This window comes from Rhamphochromis longiceps, linkage group LG15, assembly GCF_057381845.1.
Source record: "Rhamphochromis longiceps isolate RC_006_pf linkage group LG15, R_longiceps_female_GT1.1, whole genome shotgun sequence".
Lineage (NCBI taxonomy): Eukaryota > Metazoa > Chordata > Actinopteri > Cichliformes > Cichlidae > Rhamphochromis > Rhamphochromis longiceps.
This window is the reverse complement of record NC_140571.1, coordinates 44,134,656-44,150,925: the sequence shown is the minus strand read 5'-3', so window position 1 is coordinate 44,150,925 and position 16,270 is coordinate 44,134,656. Positions and strand designations below refer to the sequence as shown.

Genomic DNA, 16,270 nt, shown 5'->3' with positions numbered 1-16,270 from the left:
TTGCTGTCATGCACCATTTTTTTATTTTGCAATAAACCTCCTTCACGTGTCAGTGAGTGCCTGCTCTGGGGTCCTCATTTATTTCCTCCACACGGCTCACCCCGGTTAGCCGTGACAAATCATCCATGCGACGCATCTTCCCACCGCCTTCAAGTTGGACTCAAGTTTATAAAGAACCCATGTCAAAGTATTGTGGTTAAGTTATATCCAATTTATTAACCCACCTCTGAGATGAAGTGCAGCTGCGAAGAACATTCTTTCTCCCGTTTGGCTACAGCAGGCGATGAGGTGCGTTTAATGTTTCTCTGTTAATTTGAGTTTCCATGAGACTGCGATAAACTTTTTTTTTTAATATATATATATATATATATATATATATATATATATATATATATATTACTATGCCAATCCTGTTTAGTTTTGTAGGTATTGTCTATATTGAGGGGTCTTTTTTTATTCTTATTTCATTTTGCAAAATTTTTTGAATTAGGCCCTCCAATTAAAATAGATTTTCTGTTGTCTGTTGAAAAGATCTGGATGGATATTTTATTTTTTTATTTATTTCTATTTTTCAGTTTTATTTTTCAAGACTGTGAGTTCTCTTTTTTAAATAACTGGACCTACTAGTGATGGCCAAATGAAGCTTTCTGAAGCATGGAAGCTTGTATTGAAAAACGGTTCATTGCTTTTCAACACAGTCCTGTCTGGTGACATCTGGTGGCCAAAATATGAAGAGCAGCTTGAATCTACAACGAACTGCTTCATTATGACTGCCCACTCTACAGAGTGGAGTTCACGTTTCTGTCTGATATTGGGCCACCGTTGTCTTGCTTTGAACATGTATTTTTTGGGGGTGAAAAAATTCTTGATCAAAATTATATATTTAACAAATGAACAACAAACTCTCCTTGTTTAAACATGCGCCACGGTGTGGTCTCTCTTTGTTTGTGACTTCTTGATGTTGGTAAACAGTAATAATTGAAAAATACATATAATATACATATAATAATGTACAACACATTATGGAGTATGCTTCTGCTGTGAAGTCCTGCCTCCATGTAGTTGTGCAATTAATCACTGGACAGCTGGTATGTTTATTAATAATATGATATTAGGCCAATTTTCTTATACATCTTCTTTGACCTGGGGGTAGAATTAATTGTGAACTGGAAAATGCTTATGAACTTGCAAATTAAAAACACGATGCATCTATAGTAACCCCTTTTTAATTTTTGTTTAAGAAGAGAATTTGTTCCTCTGTGCGATGGCCGAACCTGCTGGTTTTCATGGAGATAACTTCTCCAGCCTTAAAGAAAATCCTCTCACATGGGACAGAGGAGGCTGGAGTGCCTGGGTCCCACAAATTATCAGTTAAAAAGAATAAACACATTAAATTGCTGCACATTCTGTAGAATAATATTTTAAGATTATTTTAAAAATAAAATATACATTTTTATTACATTAAATGTTAAGAGTCAAATGGAAGTCTTTCTGAAGTTCTTTCATGATATTTATATTATGAAGAGAATTTTTCACATTTTCAGATAAAATAAAGATGCACAAAACAAAAACAAACAACAAGAACACAAAGCTGGCAAACCCAACCAAAATGGACCAAAATCAACTCAAAATACTCCCACACGACAGAACCTCCCCTGTTCCTCGCTGGCTCCGTATCTCTCAATAGAATGATCAGTGGTTTGCTCTCTCACCATCAAAACACTCCACAAACCCTTATAAACCACAGAATCAGGTATGTTCTAAACGAAGCTTCGGACATCACTGATCACGTGACTCCGGCCAAATGAACCAAGTGCTTCTGAAGCAGTGTGTTGACTTTTTTTGACACACGCACCAGAGCGTCAGCTTCTAGCGGGCCATCACTAGCACCTACCCTTAGTTTTGTTAATATTGGCAATAGTGAGAAGTGTTATCGTTGGTTTCAAATATATTCGACATAGGCTATCCAATTAAGGTAAATGTCAACAAGTGCGTCCTCCTTTTCCCCAGATTTGAAGGATGAGTTGGTGTTTTCTTCATGGCCCAGCCTATCCCAGAATTCATAGCGCGGAGGACAAAGACGAGCACAGGGAGAGCAAACGTCGTTCCGTGGTGTGGAGTGGATGAGCTCGGACAATTAGAAAGGAAAGGCAGGAGAAGAGATCAAAGGAAGTTGCAAACAACGGATATCTTAATGGATCAATGAGGGGAACCCTCGATCGCGTAGCGACGTGGCTCGACTTTGAGCTGAAGCTCTGACAGAGAAGAATGCTGGATTTGAGATTTGAGGTAGGGCTTGGCGGCTCAAAAAGCTTGTGAGCTTGTCTTTGAGTAGAAGATGGATAGGAGGTGCTTAGCTGGTTAATTACTTCAGATAAGGTAGCAATAACGACTGAGCTGATTTCTGAATTAACAGAAGTGACAGCAGCAGCTTGGGTAGAGTTGATGAATTGAAAGATTGATTAGAGGAAAATAATCTCTTTAATAATAACCCCCAAAATTGTCCAAGAGCAGAGAGCGTGGGAGATGATAAGCCGTTCAGACGCAGTCAGAACCGTGAGTCAACTTAGAGAGCGGTCTCGAATGATTGTGTTGAGGGTGGATGCCTGATGATGCTAGTGAAAACACATGAGAAGTGAAGGGACGCCTTGAAAAATTACGCGCGCGACTCAGTTTGGATGTCTTAAAAGGATTGATGGAGGACAGAACCTGGCATCTCTGTGCCACGAAGGTTCAGCTTTGCTTTGGAAAGGCAGGAAAGATGGCAGTGAAACTGGCATCTCGGTGCTGGAAGCATGCTGCTGCATTTGCGAATGAGGGATAAAGAGAGAACCTGGCATCTCTTTGCCATGAGGTTCGCCGATGCTTTGGAAAGGCAGGAAAGATGGCAGCGAATCTGGCATCTCAGTGCCGAGCAGAGAAACTGGCAACTCTATATTAGAAAGCGTGCTGCTGCGTTTGCGAATGAGGGATAAAGAGAGAACCTGGCATCTCGGTGCCAGAGGGGTTTACTACTGCTTTGCAATAATGGACGCAGAGAAACTGGCAACGTGGTTAAAGAAGATTGCTGCTGCGATTAAGAATGATGGACATAGAAGGAACCAGCGGGAAGGATTCTCTGCTGCTTTAGCCATGATGGATGGACAGGAACTGGCAACTCAGGGGTAAGAAGCTTGTCACTGCGGTTTGCACATGGCAGATATAGCAAGAACCTGACACCTCTGTGCTAGAAGGGTTTGCTGCTGCTTGCAATGATAGAAGCGGAGAAACTGGCAGTTCGGTAGTAGGGAAGCTAGATGCTGCATGCAAATGGGGGATGAAGGAAAACCTGGCAACCCGGTGGCTTTTAATTTATTTGTCTATACAGACAACTGCCAACCCGATGGTAGAAAAGCTGCTGCTGCTTTCGCGAATGAGCAATAAAGGAACCTGGCAACCGGGTGCCGACGTTTGCTATGGAGTCTAGCCGAGGAGGGAAGAGGTTGGGAACCTGGCAACTCGGTGCAGAGGTTTCCTGCAGAAATTTGCAAAGGATGGATGGGTGGCTGAGAACCTGGCAACCTGGTGCCGAGGTTTGCCGCGGAGTTTAGCAGAGGAGGGATGAGTGGCTGAGAACCTGGCAACTCAGTGCCGATGTTTGCCGTAGAGCATGGCTATTCAACTACGAAGTTAGAGGAATTTATCTGGGCCAGATATTTTTTTTGAAGCCAGTAAGCAGCAGATCATGATCAATTTCCAACCCACACAACTGTACTGAAAAACAAGTAATTTTTTTATTCCTATTCCCCTGTAAATCTGGTGACCTCTCACAAATGCACACCAAAAGGTCCATGTAGTGGCAATTCCTTTACTTTTGAATGATCAAACGTCCCACAACTTAAAGTCCACAAGCCACTGCTGCACTGAGGTAATATTTCGTACGCAGGCAAAAGAAGTCCATTGTCCAAACCTTTTAGTTGAGAGTTTTGGTTTTGGTTTATTTATCCATTTGGCAAGCAATAACAAGATCCTTCCTACTGCTTCTCCTGCTCTGGTAAAAAACCATAGGCCCACCCCAATGCATGCTGGTCCTATACCAGTCTCTTTATTTATAGAAACAAAATGGCCCTACAGCTCTTACTGACTAATTTAACAAAATAACAACAAACAAAACAAATCATTTAAAACAAAATATTAACCGACAAATAAACCCCAAAATATAAGTAAACTAACAACAAACTTTAACTAATTTCAAAAATAAGAACAAAAACAAAAATAAAGAACAAATAGCTCCAACACTCCGGCCCCTAATTGTGCATACAATCACAATTACTTTAAAGTCCCAAAAGGAGGAGCTATTCCCTTAAACAAATCCTTAATTTTCATTGAGGATTTTCTTCACGATGAGGCTTCCAGTAGCAAAATAAGTTTTGTCACTGGCCTTTCCAAAACACTGGTCCTTGTTTGTAGTCTCACAGAACGCACCAAGCCTTTTGCATCCTGGTTTACATTTAAGACTTTCGCCATCATCCATGATCCTCTTGGAGCTGTAGTGTCTGCAATTAAAACAACATCTCCAGGTATAAGACATCTTTTAGTCCTCATCCATTTTTGTCTTTCTTGCATCAAAGGTAGGTACTCAGAAAGCCATCTCTTCCAGAACAACTCTGCCATGTACTGTACCTGTTTCCACCTTTTCCTGACATGCAAATCACTTGGATGAAACAGTCCTGGTGGAAAAACTGGTTTATTTTTCAGCAACAACAAGTGATTGGGTGTCAGTGCTTCAAGATCATTTGAGTCATCTGAAACTTTAGTAATGGGTCTGTCGTTCATTATAGCTTCAACCTCACAGAAGACTGTGTGGAGTCCTTCATCATCCAGAACTTGCTCCTTAAGAACTGAGGCTAAAATATTCTTTACTGAACGAATGAGACGCTCCCACACACCGCCTTGGTGAGAAGCTGCTGGGATGTTGAAGTTCCATTTCATGCCATCCTGAACAAAAGCCTTTTGAATTTTGGCATGGTCCAGCTCAGTCAAACTTTCTTTCAACTCTCGATTCGCCCCAACAAAATTTGTAGCATTATCAGATCTGATGGTCGAAACTGGGCCTCGTCTACAGATGAACCTCCTCACAGCATTTATACAAGAGTCTGTATCAAGTGTACATGCAATCTCCAGATGTACTGCACGACTGGTGAAACAAGTAAAAAGAACTCCATACCTTTTAAGGAGACTTCGTCCTCTTTTAACACTTATAGGTCCAAAATAGTCCACTCCAACATTTGTGAATGGGGCTATGTCTGGCAGGACTCTCTCTTCAGGCAGATCCGCCATCTTTTGTTCAACAAACTTTCCTCTGTTGCGTCTACACGTGACACAACGAGAGATGATTTTCCTGGCAGCAGAATTTGCATTTAGTATCCAGTAATTTTGTCTTAGTTTTGACAGCATGTGTGCTCTTCCTGCATGTCCCAACCTTTGATGGATATGGCGTAAAATCAGTGTTGACACATGCATATCTTTTGTCAAAATTACAGGATGCTTTAATTCCATAGGCATGGCTGCTTTATTCAATCGGCCACCCACTCTGAGGATTCCTGCATCCAACACTGGATCAAGTTTATAGAGACAATTTCCCTTAGAGACTCCTTTGAGGCCATTGCGGATTAAAGCCATTTCAGTCGTAAATTTCTGTTGTTGTGCATATTGAAGAATAGCTTGTTCTGCCTTTGCCAAGTCTTCTGGAGTCAGATTTCCTTTCTTCAAAGTGGTCTTAAATCTTTCCATTCTTATCTCCACTTCTTTCTGACCTTCCGGATCATTCTTATTCAAACCTGCAGCAAGCAACTCTTTCCTCTTCTGTGCCAACAACACCAAGACCTCTTTCATCTTTAAAAGCCAGGCTACAGAGATTTTAAGTTTTGCCCAAGACGAGAAGTAGAGGATAAAATAGCTGGTAGGATTTTGTAATTCCCTCACAATGGCATTCATTGTCAGGTCCCTTTTGACCTCTGGGTCATCTGCAGAAATTACACTGTACTCCACATCCAGTTTAGGCCATTCCTTTTCTGACTCATAGAGAAATTCTGGCCCTTTTATCCATCTCCTACATTTGAGGAGATCCCCAGCTCTCATGCCTCTGGATGCGTCATCTGCAGGATTCTCCTTGGAAGAAACGTATCTCCACTGATTCACATCTGTTGCTTCCCGAATAACAGCAATTCTGTTTGCAACAAAAGTATTGAATCTTCTGGTTTCATTGGAGATGTATTTCAGTACTGTTGTGCTATCAGTCCAAAAAACTGATTTTTCCAACCTGACTTGCAGCTCCTTTTGCAGAAGCCTGTCCACCCGAACTGCAAGAACTGCAGCCGTCAATTCCAACCTGGGAATTGTAGTTTGCTTGAGAGGAGCAACTCTAGCCTTTCCCAGGATAAAAGCAACATGCGTGACGTTATTCTTTTCCAACTTTAAATATGACACCGTTCCATACCCATCTTGACTTGCATCAGAAAAATGATGAAGTTGTGCCCTATCTGGTCTTCCAAAGCAATTTGGTTTAATGCAACGTTCCACTTTAAACTTTGAAATCAGCTGGAGATCCTCCAGCCAATCACGCCACCGCTGGGAAAGAGAGTGGGGAATAACTTCATCCCACTTCAAATTTTGTCGGCAAAGCTCTTGTAGCAACAGTTTAGCTGGCATACTGAAGGGAGACAAGATTCCCAAAGGATCATACAGTGAGCTGACCACAGACAAAATTCCCCTTCTGGTTGTTGGACGGTCCTGCAGGGAGGTTCTGAACTGGAACTTGTCTGTTGCTATGCACCACTGTAAACCCAGTGCTCTCTCAACTGGAAGTTGATCTGTGTCCAAATCCAGATCCTTAATTTCCTTTGCTCTTCTTTCCTCTGGGATTGACATGAGCACTGTGCGACTGTTGCTGATCCATTTTGAAAGCTTAAATCCTCCTTTAGCGCAGATATCTGTCAGCCTCTTCACCATGTGCACTGCCTCCTCTTCTGAAGCAACAGATTTCAAACAATCATCCACATAAAAGTTTCTTTTGACTGTATCAACCACTTCAGCTGGAAACTGTTGTGCATTATCATCTGCAGTTCTCTGTAGAGCATAATTTGCACAACTTGGCGAAGATACAGCTCCAAACAAATGCACTTTCATCCTGCATTCCTGTGCAGACCTTGAAGTGTTGCCATGTTGCCACCACAGGAAACGGAGAAAGTTGACATGTTTTTCTGAGACGTGAACTTGGTGAAACATGGAATCAATGTCCGCCATTAATGCAACAGGCTCTTGTCTAAATCTGATCAGAACCCCAACCAGCGAGTTTGTGAGATCAGGTCCCTGTAGAAGCTGACTGTTCAATGATGCTCCTTTATAAGTTGTTCCACAGTCAAATACAACTCTTAATTTGCCCTTTGTGGGATGATACACTCCATGATGAGGGATGTACCACACCTTTCCATCATCTTTGTGCAACTCATCTACAGGCACAAACTCGGCATATCCTCGTTCAAGCATGTTGTTTACACATTTAGTGTATTCATCCTTATAATGAGTATCCTTTTCAAATCTCCGTCTGAGACTCTGGAGACGCTGCTCCGCGACACAGAGGTTATTTGGCAAACTGGAACCTTCTCTCCTGAAAGGCAAATCAATGTGATAATGATTTCCAATAAGCTTTATTGAACTACTAACAATATCCATGAAACACAGATCCTCTCTAGACATTTCAGTCTGCTCCTCTGATGATCTTTCATTAAAATCATGATTGTACTGTTTAATCAACATGTCTTCAAGACGCTCAACAGAAATCCTATTGGCTGTTACAGCAGTGCAGTTGGTTTTATTTCCACTGTTACTTCCAGTGCGCAGGGGACCATTTATGACCCAGCCAACTTTTGTTTTTACAGCATAAGGTCCACCTCCCACACTGTTTATCACCTTCCATGGCTCCAAAACATTGGAAGCATCAGTGCCTATCAGTAGCTCCACATCTGCATTAACGTTGTACAGTTTAACAGGTTTAAGATGAGGCCACTGATCGATGTCGCTTTGCTGAGGAATATTAACTGTAGAAACTGGCATAGTCTTTTGAGTCAAAACATCTGGCAATGGCATGAAATCATTTGCTTCCATACCAGACACTTCCAAACCAGACAGAACTTGTGTACTAACAATCTTATCTTGACTCATTGTTCTCAAAAAGATATTGGTCTTTTTACCTTTTACATTCAGCCTTTTTGCCAAAGTTTCTGTACAGAATGTACCTGAACTTCCAGGATCCAAAAACGCATAGGTTTGCACAATTTTATTACTCTTTTGGCTCTTAACTTGAACTGAAACTATAGAAAAAATTGCATCAACTTCATGACCAGCCCCAATATACCCACATGTCTGAGTGGTTGCAGTTGAAAAGTTGACATTAGAGTTTGTCCTCTGTTGAGTTTGTTCCGAAGACGCACCTGGATCCTTTCGCTCTATATGAAGAACCCCTGGGTGCCTTTGGTGACACACGTCGCAATCCAAACGACTCCTACAGTCTTTGCTTGTGTGACCAACTTTTAAACAACAAAAACAAATTCCCCTTTCCTTGATAAAAGTCAACTTATCCTGATGCGTTTTAGCTTTAAACTGCTTACAATTCTCTAGTAAATGGTTGCTGTGTGAACAAAACAAACAACTATGCAGAACGGCGGAAGTTGTTCTGCTTCCAGTTGATTGAGTTTTGATTCCTGGCACTGTACTGACATTAGTGGCAAAACTACTTCCCTTTTTTCTTTGCTTGGTAGAACTTGAAGCTTTAAAGCTGCTTCCAGATTGTGAGTCTTGGATGTTGCCAAACACTGGATCTGATGCTACTTTTACCTGTTTTATTATAAAGGTAACCAGATCAGTGAATACTGCTCTGTAACCATTTTGTTCCTGCAGTTCATAGGCAACAACTCTCCATTTTTCCCTCAATTTGTATGGAAGTTTCATAACAACCATTCTCATATTTGAGGGCAAATCCAACTCCTTCATATAAACAACTTGCTGCATTAGATTCGAACATCCTTGAAGAAAAAGAGAGAATGACTGTAGACCTTTCACATCCTCACTTTTAATAGGTACCCAACTCACAATCCTCTCCATATATGCAGAGGCAATTTTATTTTCGTTCCCAAAATGTTCTTCAAGAAGATCTTTGGCTGTGGAATAGCCCTGCTCAGGAGGTAAATGCTGACAACTATGCACCAAATCTCTAGGCTGCCCCCTAGTGAACTGCTCTAAAAAATGCAAACAGTCGCTCCAGTTATCAGTTTTAGCTTCCACTCCATTTTCAAAGGCATTCATAAATGATCTGTACTGTAAAGGGTCTCCATCAAACACAGGGATGTTTCTGGCGGGGAGGACAGAAGATAAGTTTTGTTTTACAAGCAAAGTAGTGATGTCATTTTGTTTTTGCATAATATTTACAATCTCCTTCGTGCAATTCCCAGTCAAAGTAGGAGACTGAGGCTGTGTTTGCTGCGTCACTTGAGCTGAATCATCAACCTGATGTTGGGTTTGACTTTGTCTAGGTACGATTACTTGTGATTCAGATGCAGAATTTATACCAGAGTAATCTCTTGATGTTGGAACAAATGTATCGGCACAAGGATTTAAACTAGGCGCTTCTTGTACGTGCCCTCTTTCAAAATAAGAGTTCATTCCATCAGAATGCTCAGAGCTACAAACTGAATTTATTTTTAAGACACGAAGCTTTGCATTAGTGGCTGCCAGCTCTGTTTCCAAGGATAATGTCTCCTTTTCTTTTCTCAGTTTCTCCTTTTCTTTTCTCAGTTTTTCCTCTTGCGCTTCGATAGAATGTTTTTTCTTTAATGCAGCGAGTCGCTCCATGAGCGCTGCCTTGTCAGCCGCAGCTTTAATGCATGCGGAAGATGTTGATGAAATTCGACTTTGCTGTGACAAGGTTTTTGAAGGTGGTTTTACACTTGAGATATTAGAGACACTGTCTTCAGGTTTTATTTCATCCAAACTTTCAACAGCTTTATCATTGCGAACAGTATTGTTTTGTTCAGTATACGGCTCGCCCGCCTCCTGCAACCAAACCTTTACTTTGTCCATTAAAAACAGAGAATGCTGTCACCTTCGACTGAAAATGTGCAACTTGCCTTTTCACTTCATCTTCTGGCAGTGGCAAACTTAAAAAGGATTCTTGCAAAGCGTTTGCATCTTGATAGCATTTAATAAACTTCCCAAATTCAGAAGACACTTCCTTAACGTTTTCATGTGAGGTCATTAAAGCGGAAATTTTCCCCATGTACTTAGATGCTTGCTTACACATTGAACTGCGCTTTTCTTGGCATGTCTTTATATACAAATCCAAACCTTTTGGCGTAAATTTAACGCTTCTTTTCTCTGCTTGCATCTCAGTGTCATCCTCTCGTTTACTCTTAATATCCGACATTTTTATTGTCCTCTTGGATTATTTCAAACTTTATAAAGATGCACAGCACACTGAGAGTCCATAGCCTAAAGTACAAACATGACATCCATTTACCTGCCTTTTGCAGCGGACAAACATTTCCACAGAGGGCGTTGGCATGTTTCAATTAGCGATCCAATTATGCACCAATTTAGTACGTCAAAACTCAGTTCATCAGTCTTTGTAGTGAAATTATGTCTTTAAACTCCAATAGTTTCACCGTTTTCCTTTACGGCTTAAACAATATTATCACTCACCAGCTTTGACGAACGAGTGACATGTTGATCCAGGCTTCAACATCAAATCCGTCTGGATTACTCACCAGACGATCCAATAACTTTTATTCGAGTTCGACGGTGATCCTTGAAATCCTTATATCCATTAATGAAGGATTATTCCTTTGTCCACGGGAAGGTTTTTTACTTTGTGTAGTGGCAATTCCTTTACTTTTGTATGATCAAACGTCCCACAACTTAAAGTCCACAAGCCACTGCTGCACTGAGGTAATATTTCGTACGCAGGCAAAAGAAGTCCATTGTCCAAACCTTTTAGTTGAGAGTTTTGGTTTTGGTTTATTTATCCATTTGGCAAGCAATAACAAGATCCTTCCTACTGCTTCTCCTGCTCTGGTAAAAAACCATAGGCCCACCCCAATGCATGCTGGTCCTATACCAGTCTCTTTATTTATAGAAACAAAATGGCCCTACAGCTCTTACTGACTAATTTAACAAAATAACAACAAACAAAACAAATCATTTAAAACAAAATATTAACCGACAAATAAACCCCAAAATATAAGTAAACTAACAACAAACTTTAACTAATTTCAAAAATAAGAACAAAAACAAAAATAAAGAACAAATAGCTCCAACAGTCCATTTAAAAAAAGGGAGCTATAACTAAACTATTTTTTGCACATTTGAAATAATAATAATAATAATAATAATAACAAAAAACATTTTGATAATTCCCTTTCAAATTAAAATAATTTTCCTGCCATGGATGGAGCCCCATCCGTCACAAGTATACAGACACGCTTCATATCCAGACCATTTTCCTCAAAAAGAGCTGAAATCTTCTCAAACATTATTTCGCCAGCTGTGTGTCCCTCTAACGGTAGTAAACCGAGCAATTTCCCATCCAAAAAACGGACATATACGCACAACTGGGCATTATCAGTTCTGTCTGTGATCTCCTGCTATAGACATTACATCAGTTTTCTTCAGGTCATCTAACAGCATTTCAAACTCGTCTGACGCCAGAACTTCAACTCTACGAATATTTGAACTGTCCTACAGGGGTACGTTTTTAATAGCAGATGTCACACTCACTTTTCACCGCATCCACCACGGCCAGCATGCAGTATTTCATTGTTTCAGAATCTGTGAAAGGCCTTTTCTTCTTCGCCAAGAAGCAAACACGAAGGGAAGATGCTGCAGCTCTCTTGGGCTGTACAGGACCCTCACCATGGTAGTACAACTCCGGTTGTAAGATTATTAAACTCGGTAAAATGAATAAGTATTTGTCAGTCCGGGCAGGGTTAAACCGACAGTTTTCATTGTCAATTTTGTGCTTTTGGAGTGAGAGAGACATGCTGTTGTCGCATCATATATTACGATGATTGTTTAATATGTTTACATCACGGTGCATTGTGGGTTAAATATTGCTAGGCGAGTGTTGCATTCACAGTCTACACTACGCTGTAGGAAATTTAAATTTTTTAATTTTTTTTTTAATTAATTAATTTTTTGCGTTTTCTCTGTGTTTCTGCCAGGACCACAGGCAGGGCCACTCGCAGGTTGCTTCTGGGCCGCATTTGGCCCGCGAGCCGCCATTTGAATAGGCTTGCCGTAGAATTTAGCCGAGGAGGGATGAGTGGCTGCGAACCTGGCAACTTGGTGCCAACATTTGCTGGGAATTTAGCAGATGAGAGGTTAGGAACATGGCAACTCGATGCCGAGGTTTGCTGCGGAGAACAGAGTTGAGGTTCCCCCCCTGCTACCTGGCGCCTGCGGGTGGGTGGAGCTACAAAGTACGCTGTAGCTTTTGCTATTGGAGCTGCGATTTGTTTGGAAGCGTGGATTCGGCGTTGGCGGCTAACTCGCCCGGCCTGTGACACGTTCTGGAGCAACGTGAGAGGAGCTGTGAGTAGGGATAGGTATCGTTTAGGTTTTATCTGATAACAGTACCAAACCGGTACTTTTGAAACGTAGCCGGTGCTTAAAGAATGAAGAACACACACTTTGTCCAAAAACCCCTCATGTTCAGCTGGTTTTTGTAAAAAGATAACAATGTTAGCCTTTTCTGCAGCTATGGGGCATATATGGTATCACTCTTGGCTGGAAGCAGTGCTTAAACAATGGAAAAAACACAAACTTTGTCCAAAAACCTCTCATGTTCAGCTGGTTTTTGTAAAAAGATAACAATGTTAGCCTTTTCTGCAGCTATGGGGCATATATGGCATCACTCTTGGCTGGAAGCAGTGCTTAATCAATGGAAAAAACACAAACTTTGTCCAAAAACCTCTCATGTTCAGCTGTTTTCCACTTTTTCTTTGGTCATTTTACCCTTTTTGGCCAGGGTGAAGGGAGTATCTGCCATCAAACAAGAAGACAGCCGCATGTAGCTATGATGATGTTTGCTAGTTCACCTTACGTGCATTAATGTAATAACGTGGTTAGCCTACTCAACGTAAATTACACACGAACAACATTAAGCTACTCACGCAGAGAAGAACGGCTGCTGCTGCATCATCATCCTCATCATTTCTGCTACACTGGCAGGGCTAGGGGCCAGGACTCTCCTCTTCGGGTTTTTGGGGATGTTGCTAACTCCGGGTCCGATAACAGGCACCACACCCGCAGTAGATGTCTGCGGGTCTCGCAGCAAGCTATCAAATATGGCGCATTTCTCGGCTTTAAAAAAAACGCTATGCGTCGCCAGGTGTTTCATCAGATTCGAGGTGTTACCTCCTTTGACAGTATCACAGTATCAGCTTAAAGCACTTGTTGCTGCCGAGTTTGCATCTTTTGCTGTGAAGTACAGCCAGACTTTGACCGCTTCGCCTTGGGCATTTTTAATCTGTAGCTCTGCTCTAAAAGAACGTACGTACCTGGACCCGCCTACTATCCTCGGAAACGTAAAATGATTGGCTGGAATCCAAAATGTATCTCAGGGAAATAAAGCACCGAAATGTGCGCTGCTTTTCGGTCTGGTTACTACCGTTTATGTCAGAATGGGTGCCATCATGGCACCGGATACCGGTACCCATCCCTAGCTGTGAGTTCTGCTGGCGGGCGACCTCGCTGGTTTTTGCTGAAATGGCGGGCGGCCGGATTACTTCATGACTGGATTTAGCGGAGATAAACTGACTGGATGGATGTAAAAGACCGTATGTCGGGTGGCGAGAAAACTGCTAGGTTGTCGTCAGCATTCGGTTTTTTGGAAGCACGCCGTTTGTTTCTGGGATTGTCGGAGGAAAAGCGATGGATGCAGAGCTTGGGTAGTTGTTCGTCTGACGCGCTGACGGACGAGAGGGTGATTGTAGTGAATGGAAGGGTGAGTAAAATTACGTTACTCCCGAGAGATGAGCTGTGCTTAAAGGTATTCGCTGAGAATGGACAGTTTGCAGAACTGGGGGGAACCCAGATGACAACCGGAAGGAGCGTGTTTGGAGGCGTGGTCCCGCTCCTGAAATTCCGATACATCCAAATTCATGGGCTGCGTCCTCCTGAGGCCGCATTTGTAGATCGATTACGTCACAGCGACGCGCCGAAGGCTGTCCAAATTCATAGACTCCCGACTTCCTTTTCCCCGAATTTGAAGGATGGGTCGGGTGTGTCCTTCGTGGCCTACCATATCCCAGAATTCATAGTGCAGCCCAGCCAAACTCCAGTTTCCAACAATGGCGGCCACTACTAAGTTTTAAAATTACTCTTACTAATCTATAAGTCACTTAGACAACCTAAAAATGTTATTGTTGGGCTTTGTTCAGTGTTTTGTTTGTTCGTGAGTAAATCGGTTTGGCTGAGATTAAAGTTATTAGATTAGATTAGATTAGATTAGATTAGATAAAATAAAACTTTATTAATTCCCCGGGTGGGTTCCTCCTTGGTTTTTACACAGCTGAATAAACGTCAAACAGAAAACTGATTAAACAGAAGTGTGAGACAGTCGAGAGTTTACTCCAGTGTCCTGTTATATTTTAGATAGCAAGGAGCAGACGGCTGAGTTTATTAAACTCCACCGAGACAGCGGTGACGCAGATCTGAAGGCTAGACCGTCCAATTTCCCCAGCCGTTTACTTCCGGCCTACCCGACCTTCTGAGGACCCAGCCCACGTAGACCGCGAAGGCCGGGTCCTCAGGAGGATGCAATCCATGAATTTGGACACGACCATAATCTCCTATAGGGCTTTGGAGTTGATATCACGCTGCAGTGCATTGTGGGATTGCGGCGCCATGACAGAAGGCAACAAATCAAAACAAACACACTGTGTAGGAAGCAGGACTGTCACAACCATGCTTAAAATCAGCACAAAAGACTAAGGGCTGTATCGCGACCGATTGCGCCCAGACGCCAAGAGACGGTACTTGGAAAAAATAGCGTGCATCGGTAATGTGGACCCGTATGAAATAAGGCAGTGGAGCAGAAACCCAGACAGCCTACCGCCGTTGTCCTGCCCTGATACCTTCTCGTACCTTGTCTGTGGAGTCAGTGCATACACGGCGAATCATTTTCGGAATTATAAATTCCTGGAGGCGCACATCTAATTCACAAATGGTTGGGTACAAGATTTGGTCGTTTTTAAGCCTCCACATTGTGAGTACGTTGACCATATGACCAAGATACAGCCACAGCCCTAATTCCAGGTGTGTGATTCATCTGAAAGTTATGTGCAGATTAGCGTACAATGAGGGCAATTTTGTATGTTTTTGGGGCGGGGGTTACCTCCGATGGGTGCGCTTTTTTGCTTTCGTTGCACTCGCCTTGCGTGCCGGTTCGAGTCTGACCGCTGCAATCCAAGCCTGACGTCTTAATAATAGTAATATCGGATACATGAGATTGCTCCCGTTGCCTCCAGGAGGGGAAACGATGAAAAGTGAGCCCATTTTCCAGCTTCTTGCCTTCCCTATCATGTGATCTAATGTTGCAACCGACAACACAGCACGTACGAACCATAGTTGACGCTTCCGTGTGCTTCGTTTGGCCTACTGTCATGGCGGGAGGGGGCATGACATCACGCTCCAAAGCCCTAGAGATTGAAAATGTGACGTCATTCTGGTGTAAAATCGCAAAGGATTCTGGGAATGAGTGGCAAGCGGTACTAGCACATGCAGGTTTTCACATGAAATCAGTCACACAGCGTTAAAAAGAAACACAAAAAATGGCAAGAAGCTGTTGTATTATTAACCGCAATAGCCGGTCGCATGACAGTCGGGAAGCCGACAGGTAAAGAGATCGTTTTTTATCGGATTACGTCGTGGAAGAGAAATTGTTCGAGCCATGTTTCCGAAGTAACAAAGAGCCGACGGATGGCCTGGATTGCAGCCATTCAAAGACCAAATATAACGTCTCAGAACACTCCAGCTCACAGGTTAGTCTGCTCCAAGCATTCCCACAAAGGTCAGTGTTTTGTAGTAGTCAATACGTCATTTATCATAACATAATGATTTTTTCCTCGTCCTTTTTTTTGCCTTTTCGTCAAGTCTGTCTTTGTACGGAGCTGCCGTGTTCTCCGTCGTTTTGTACATAACTGTTTTTGGGGCAAATAAAATGCAAGTAGGGATTAAA

General features: G+C 42.2%; 1 protein-coding gene and 1 pseudogene; one reads left to right on the top strand and one right to left on the bottom strand.

The window, feature by feature from the left end:
* LOC146653298 (uncharacterized) overlaps nt 1–16,270 on the top strand; it is a 286,034-nt gene that overhangs the window by 85,208 nt on the left and 184,556 nt on the right.
* LOC146653301 (uncharacterized) lies at nt 4,355–10,698 on the bottom strand (annotated as a pseudogene).